At 45.7% G+C, this 8,085-nt stretch overlaps 1 non-coding gene and 1 pseudogene across 1 annotated transcript; one reads left to right on the top strand and one right to left on the bottom strand.

Annotated features, from left to right (window-relative positions):
- Window positions 1-2,722: 2,722 nt before the first annotated feature.
- Window positions 2,723-7,566, bottom strand: LOC118888928 (annotated as a pseudogene).
- On the top strand, window positions 5,537-5,643 carry LOC118889308. The gene has a single exon (XR_005018453.1). It is a non-coding gene; the product is annotated as a U6 spliceosomal RNA (small nuclear RNA).
- Window positions 7,567-8,085: the final 519 nt, after the last annotated feature.

Raw genomic sequence — 8,085 nt, 5'->3', positions numbered from 1 at the left:
AGCACTTACCAAGGGGAAACGGGGGAATGGGATGAATTGGGAGATTGGGATTGACATATAAACAATACTATGTATAAAATAGATACCTAATGAGAACCTACTGTATAGCACAGGGAACTCTACTCAGTGCTCTGTGGTGACCTAAATGGGAAGGAAATCCAAAAAAGAGTGGATATGTGTATACGTACAGCTGATTCACTTTGCTGTATAGTAGAAACTAACACAACATTGTAAAGCAACTATACTCCAATAAGAATTAATTTTAAAAATAACATGTAAACACTATTGAATAATCTCATCCAGAAACATACTGCCTTTCTTCATTTATTTTGGCCTCTTTCTCTACACCCTCCATTACACTTTGTATTTTTCTTCATAAAGAATTTAGTTTTGAAAAAAAGAACAGTGGAGAACAGAGAAATTTATTACGTGAAGAGTCAGTTGGACACATCTATATGCCTAAGGCAGCCTTGGTGAAAAAGACTCAGTCTCCCATCTGTGTTAACTGCTTCCTCTCCCCTGTTTAACCTTCTGGTACCATGGACACTTCTGCTTTGCTTTTCACCTTCTCACTCCAATCCCAGGCCCCATGCGCGTTTGTCTATGACGACTTTCTTCTTTTCATTGAGTAAATGAGATTTTTTTTTTCTTACGTTAGCATTGAATAACGAATCCCAATGGTCCATTTTCCAGAAATAGAAAAAAAATTTTACCCCATAATACTTGAATATTCAATATCCTAATACGCATTTTAATAGGAAAATGGGGATGGCCTGGTAATATACAACAGTTAGAACGTTCAAGACAAATGAAGAAAAATGGACGTGACTGTTAACACCATGACCTTGTAAAATGTTGAAAGTGTAATTCTCCCTGAATTCCTTGCTGAAGATTATGGTTGTTAAGGTCTGGCACTGAAGAAGAGCTACTGTACTGTTTTGCGTTCTTGAAGGGTATTATCATGCACAAAGCAGGAGCTAAAGAATGGGAAAAAAAAAAAAAAAAAAGATATTACCGAAGTTCTCTGAGCTGACATCCACCTCTCGGACCTGACATAACATACACTCAAACGTGGATTCAATTAGAAACCACTGCAAAAATGTATTCACTAGATCTTAACTAATTAGAGGCATATTAAATCACCCAAATTTGTAGGTCTGACCCAGCATCAATACAGAAATTTTCTCATGCTGTGTATGCCCCAGAAAGACATGTGTGCACCATAGCAGACCATTTTCATAGCAAGGCTGGAGTGGGCTGGGTTCAAATACATAATCAAATTTTAGAGGAAGTGAAATCATTTTTAAGTTGCTGCTGTATACACAGAGAATTAATACCCACATTGTAGTAGAATATATATTGATGTTTTCAGGTGAGAATATATTTTTGTTTTCAATGCAAAAGGCCCGTAAGGTGTTATTAGATACGGTTAAAACAATAATCTTTTTCAAGAACTGCAAAGACGCCAGACTTAATTAGCTTCACATCACAGAGAAGAATGCTGGAGAAGGATATTGGAGTCAGAATCCTGACATAGATTTTGAGCACATTGGGCATATCTGAACATAAGTAGAAGCTTCTATCTAGCTGTCCAAGCAGACGTTTTATAGGTAGGGAAGAGATTTATCTTACGGAAGTGGATATTTTTTCTCAGTGTTTTATTCTTCTTTAGGGTAGAAATCATTCTTTCTGTCTGTTTTCATTGCTCTTGGCTTGGCCTTTTTGTTTCTTTCTACTCCTCAGCACCTGTGAATGCCTTGAAGTTTGTTCTCTATTATTTGGTTATGTAATCAATATCATAACAGTCATGAAAATACTAAACAGCTGTATCTAAAACATATCACAGAGGAGGAAACTGGCTACCCTCTTTGCTCTACAAGACTTGATTCCCTATAGGGCCCATCAGCAGACAGTTTCTATAAAGGGCCAGTTAGTGAACATTTTAGGCTTTGAGGGCTGTAGAGCCTCTTCATAATTTCTCAGATCTACCATTGCAGGATGGAAGCAGCCGCAGGCAACACATAAACAACTGGGCTTGCTTTTATGCCGATACATCTTTATTTACAAAAACAGCGGCAGGCTGGATTCGGACTAGTGCCAGAGTTTAGGAACCCTGCCCTAGAGAGAGGCAAAGCCCTCCCTTCCCCCTCCTCCCTCTTCTATTTTTTTTTTTTTTTTTTTTTATGAGGAAATACAGACCACGTTAGAACCTACAGACTGTCTTTTGTTTCAGGGCCTGTGAAGTCATAGGTGTGGAAGGCTGAGGCAAGGAGCGTGAATGATCAGATTGAGTCGGGTGTTGGACAGTAGGGCTTCCTGGTGACTGTGGCTACCGGGAGCGTGAGTGGCTGCCCAAGTTGAAAGGACTCTGAGAATATCCAAAGTCGTGTTGCACATGTAGATGGCATGGGGGGTAAATAAGTGTGTGTGTGCGTGTGCCCACCGTCCGTCCCTGCGCTAGGATCTACCTGGAAATGAATAAACGCAGGGGCGCACTAGGGTGCCTGCAGGAGTCCAGTATCCGGCAAACCTCAAGTCAGCCACGTAGCACAAACCTGAAACTGGAGAAGACAGCGCACCTGTTGATGTTGCGACCACAGAGCAATGCCGAGGTGAGCCTCTTCTCCTTCGCCACCTCCTTCCCGTAGCTCTGCTCTGTTCCCTCTGCAGCCACTGCTGTGTTGATGGCGCTTCTGCCTGTCTTCCTCTGCGGCCACTGTCCCTAACGTACAGGGACTTCTTCTGGTGTTCAAGATGCAAAGGACTTGACGACACGTTTATAGGAGGCTAGGAAGATTTTGTCTGGGTGGAAAAAGAATGACTGATGGATTAAAATACTTGAAGCAACCAGAGGACAATGGCGTTGCATGCAGAGTACATAATACACTGCTCGGCACGTACGTACTGATGCTTCCCCAAATGTTCTCACTTCTTCTGTGCTCCTCCGAACCCTCAACAACATGGCATCCGTGTCAGCCAGCGTGAGAAGGCCGCCCGCACACGGTTGATCAGTCGCCTCGCACCGATGCAGCTAGTGTTGGTTTTCTACAGCCAGCGGACAGTCATGCATGCATTCAGAGCCGGGCTCCAACAGCCCGAACTGCAGCCCGGCTCCCATCTCTGTTTCCTCAGCCCAGATCTGGCTTCAGGACTCTGGGCCAATATCCAGCTGCCCTCCACGCATGTCCTCCTCAAGCTCCATGTGTGTCAAAGACAATTTGTCTTTGTCCCTGGCACTGCTTCCCTAAGGAAGGGCCAAGGGAAGGATCCAACAGTTACCTTTTGCAGTTTCTAGAGGGATGCCCTCATCCTTTACCTCATGGCCCCCTTCTCCTCCTGCAAAGCCAACACCATACCGTCTTCATCTCTCCCTGATTCTGACGCTCCTGCCTCATTTTTTCAATCCTAAAGACCCCTGGGATGACTTCGGGTCACCTGGATAATCCAGGACCATCTCCTCCTCTCAAGGTCTTTGCCCTGATCCCATCTGCAAAGCCCCTTTTAACACGTAAAGTGACGTATTCACAGGTTCCAGAAATTAGGACTTGGACATTTTTATCCCACTCGCCACACTTCCCGAGCCCGGTATTAATCCTAGGTTGTGCTGATCTCTAATATCCCTCGAGTCTGCTCTCTTCTCTCTGCTTTTATGTCTACAGCCCTGGGCTTCAGCCACGATCTCAGCTCCTCCCACCCAGATTGCCACTGTAGCTTCCTAACTCACTGTCTTTCTCCAGTGTACTTTCCGTCTGGCTTTCAGTGTGTTTCTCTAACATTCCAGTCACTCTCATCCCTCTAACTTCCATCGCTCTGCTGAGGGAAGTTCTCCCAAGTGACGCCCTTGGCCTTCTGTGTCCTGACTCTTCACCTGCACTCTGAAGGTCGGCAGCTTCCAGCCCTACCTGCAGCCTCAGCCACGAGTCTCTGCTGAGTTTTGCTGGCTTACACTTCTCTGTCTTTGCTTCTGCCCTTTCTTCTGTCTGGACCACCCATCCCGCATTCTTTATCCAACTCCTCCTCTTTCAACAAAACTACCTTCAATATTGTTTGTCTTTACTAAAGCTTACCGAGCCCTAATTATTTAGCTGCCCCTTCTCAGCTCTTCCCCGGCATCCTGACCACACCACGCTAGTTGTCATTATACCACGTCATGATCTGTTATTTATTTGTCCCTTTCCGCTTCTAGACTATAAAGTTACTCAGGGGAAGGTGGCCATATTATTTGACTTTTTTTTTTGAAAGCCCTGGAGCCTCGCACAGTGCCCGGCTGGCACGTAAGAGGTAACTTACATGTCTGTGCAAAGACTAAATCCGTGACAGAACGGCATGAAACTAGAAGTTAACCACAGAAAAAGAAGTGAGACTAAGACTGAACAACATGCTACTAAAGACTAAATCCGTGAAATCATCAATTAACTTATGGTTTGAATTTTTTTTTTTTTGGCCGTGCCACATGGCTTGCAGGATCTTAGTTCCCCAACCTGGGATCAAACCCTGGGCCCCTGCAGTGAAAGCGCCAAGTCCTAACCACTGGACCGTACAGGAATTTCCTCATCAACTAATTTACAGATGCACTTCTCTCCTTGCTTCTCACCCTCACCAGGAACACAACCCATGGGGAAGGCGTGTGCTTTATTAACGTTCCTGTTTGTTTTCATCCATTTGTTCAACAACAAGTGTTGACAGAGTGACAGTGAGAGACCCGCAGTGGTGTGCGTTGTGGATACTCTGACTGGAAATCCTCCCTCCCTTAGACTGGTGTCCAGTAGCAGACTTGTCTGGAACCCCTGGTTCCCATGTTGGTCAAGGGCACCGCCACAAGTGCTCTGGCTAGGAAGGTGGGGTATTTCCTTCACTCCTCTCTCTTGCTCGACACCAGCATAGAATCGATCTCTTGGTACCATCCCTCCATCTCCTGAAAGTTCTTCAACCCACCCACCTCCCTCTATGACCATGACCACCGCCCCACCTAAGCCACCTTGCTCATCCTCAAGAAGACGGTCCCTAGATCCACTCTGGCTTATGGGAGAGATTCTGAAACCTGCAAAAGCCACCTCTCTGCTCTCTTGCTGTTACGCTTGAAGCACTTGTCACAGTGGCCCTGTGACACTGCATGACATGGGCTTCCACGCTTGTTCCAGCTTCATTTGATGGAATACTCTCTCTCACTCCCTTGGCCCCCAGGCCTTCAGTCTGACTCTCAGCTCCCAAAGTAGCCAGCCTCTTCGTGCCTGGTGTGACAGATAACTGGTCAGCTCGGGCGCCATAACAAAACACCATAGGTTGAGCGGCTTCAACAAAAGAAGGTGATTTTCCCACAGCTCTGCAGGTTGGAAGTCCAAGGTCAACGTTGCCAGATGGTTCCTGGTGAGGACCCTCTTCCTGCCTTGTAGAGGACCACCTTCTCGCTGTGTCCTCACACAGTGGAGGGAGAGAAGGAGAGAGCTCTGGGCGACATTGATCCCATCAAACCATGACTTCATTTAACTTTGATTACCTCCCGCAGAACCCCACGTCCAGATACAGCCACTTGAGGGTGCCCGCCTCGGCAGCACATATACTGAAATTGCAACGATACAGAGAAGGTGAGCACGGCCCCTGTGCGAGGATGACCCGCAAATTTGCAAAACTCGTGAAGCGTTCCATACTTGTACTGGATGCCGTAAGACAACCCTGGTTCCTTCGTGGACCCTCCTCTTTGAGGCTTGCATGCTTAAGGATCCCAAACGACTAAGAAATTTAAAAAAAAAGAAGAATGTCATTCATACCATTCACACCTAAAGAATTTTATCTGTTTTGAACATGAACTTCTCCTGCTACACAAAAGTAACAATATGGTAGTCAGTTTTGTATTTGGAAATGTATTGGTAGCAGGGATGTTTTCACAATTTTCAGAGATTATGCATTCTTCATGAATACTTTTGTACAGCTGCTTGAAAATATGCATTTCCAAACTTGCAGTATAGGTGTGAACGATGTGAAAAACAAACAAACAAATACAGTCACATTACGGCGATATACAGTCCCGTATGAATTTGGTGGGGTACAAGTCATTCATAGCACGTAGCTTAGACAGTTAGCTCACCAAATATCATGTGCTCACCTGTATTTCCTAGACTACCATGTGAGGAGGTAGCACCAGGTGACTAGTTTTGCCTGATGAGCTGTGGGCAGAGGGCACACATGTCATTTCCAGGTGCAGGTGGCAAGTAGCCAGTACTGGTCCTCCTTCTCTCTCTTCCCTGCAAGGTGTTTCTGGAGGTCACATGCTCCAGATAACGTAGCTCCAGGACACAGGGAGACCCCATGACTCCCATCAGACTGTGATGTAAGAAATGGAGCTTTGCTTTGGGACGACCTAAGGGGTGGGATAGGGAGGGAGGGAGGGAGGCTCAAGAGGGAGTGGATATGGGGGTATATGTATACATATAGCTGATGCACTTTGTTGTAGAGCAGAAACTAACACAACATTGCAAAGCAATTATACTCCAATAAAGATACATATATTAAAAAAAAAGAAATGGAGCTTTGTAGCAATTTGCTCCTGATATTTTATGGATTATTTTTTTTTTAGCAGCATAACCTAGCTTATCCTGACTAATACATGTCTCAAGGCCTTTGGCAGGCTGACACCTCCACCCAGAATGTTCTTCGCTTCTTCTCCTCTTCTCCTCTCAGTTATTGTTTGGGTCTAAAGTCACATTCTCTAGGTGTTTTCCTCTGTCCTCCCAGCCTTTCTCAGGCCACCCTGCTTTACTTCCCCAAAGGCTGCACCTTGCGGGATGACTTCTCTCTTGTAACCATGTATCTTACCGCACTCGATCCTCCCAGCTCCTAGCTCATTGCCTACACTTGCTTGACCCTCCATAAATGTTCAACATCTTAGTAGCATGTGCTCAGAAAATACTGAATGGATGGATGCAGGAATGAATGAGGGAATAAAACATGGTGATTCTGTGATCTAACCACACATCTGCTTGGATCTGAGTGGGGAGATAAGAGTTTGCACCTCCAAGTCAAGTCAGCACTTTCAAGGCCGCAAAAGCCGTCCAACTTGATTACAGGTGGACCTTTTTTTTTGGCATGTAAAAGATCTTAGTTTATTAATCCTCTCATGAAAAGGCTGCTCGCATCCCCACAGATACAGTCACGGCAGAATCTTTACTCCTCTTGTTGCCCGCACCAACATTGGCCTTTGCAGTCCCCCTGACTTTCTTCGTTCTGTTCTTGAGTTCCTTTCGCTGTTTTCTGGACGTCTTTTTCTTCTCATACAGGCCATGTCTTGCAGCCTGGGTTTGGGCTCATTCTTCTCCAGGTAATCCAAGGCATCGTAAACCATGTCAAAGCCAGTTGTCTTGCCAACGTCAAAATGGGTTATGAATCCAAATACAAAGATGACATCTGGTGTGGTCTTGTATATGCATTTTGGCTAGTTTTTTCCCCCAAATTTGTGTCTTAGGTCCTGTTGCCTTCCCAGGGTGAAGGACATTGATGCCTGTTTGTTTCCGCTGAAGTAGTCGGTCGGTCATGAACTTCCTGGCCCTGGATAGTTACTGTGTCGTTCATGATGGCGGCTGATCTTCAAGCAGTCCGGGAGGACAAGAGCACAGGTAGACCTTTGGAGCGATGGGATTCTGAAGATGCAGGCCCACGTGAGGAGAAATAAAAGGATGCAGTCCCTCTAAGCCAAGGGGAGGAGTGGATGCAGCACTTCCATGATTTCTGATCCTATAAAGAAAATCACTACACATGCACACAGCTTTACCGCAATCACTATGATTATCATGTTTGCTTAGGTATCTATTACCAGAAAGGCAGGAAAATGCCCCGCGTTTCTCACACTTTCCTCCATCACCGTGATACCTCCGTGCACGCCTGAGTGTCATTCAGTTGGCTTGAATCAATACCCGCTGAAGATGAAACCAGCAATTATGTCCCCCCCGGCTCCGCAGAGATCACCCTTGGTTTCTCCTCCTCAGCCAGAACATACACTGGGTCTCTCTTTGCTTTTGTGCCGTGGCTGGCATGTCGCTGCCAGCACCACTGCTTTCTGCCCACCAGCCGCGAGATCTCGTGACGTCCTAG

The sequence above is a fragment of the Balaenoptera musculus genome, chromosome X, assembly GCF_009873245.2.
Source record: "Balaenoptera musculus isolate JJ_BM4_2016_0621 chromosome X, mBalMus1.pri.v3, whole genome shotgun sequence".
NCBI lineage: Eukaryota > Metazoa > Chordata > Mammalia > Artiodactyla > Balaenopteridae > Balaenoptera > Balaenoptera musculus.
This window is presented reverse-complemented; position numbering and strand designations above follow the sequence as displayed.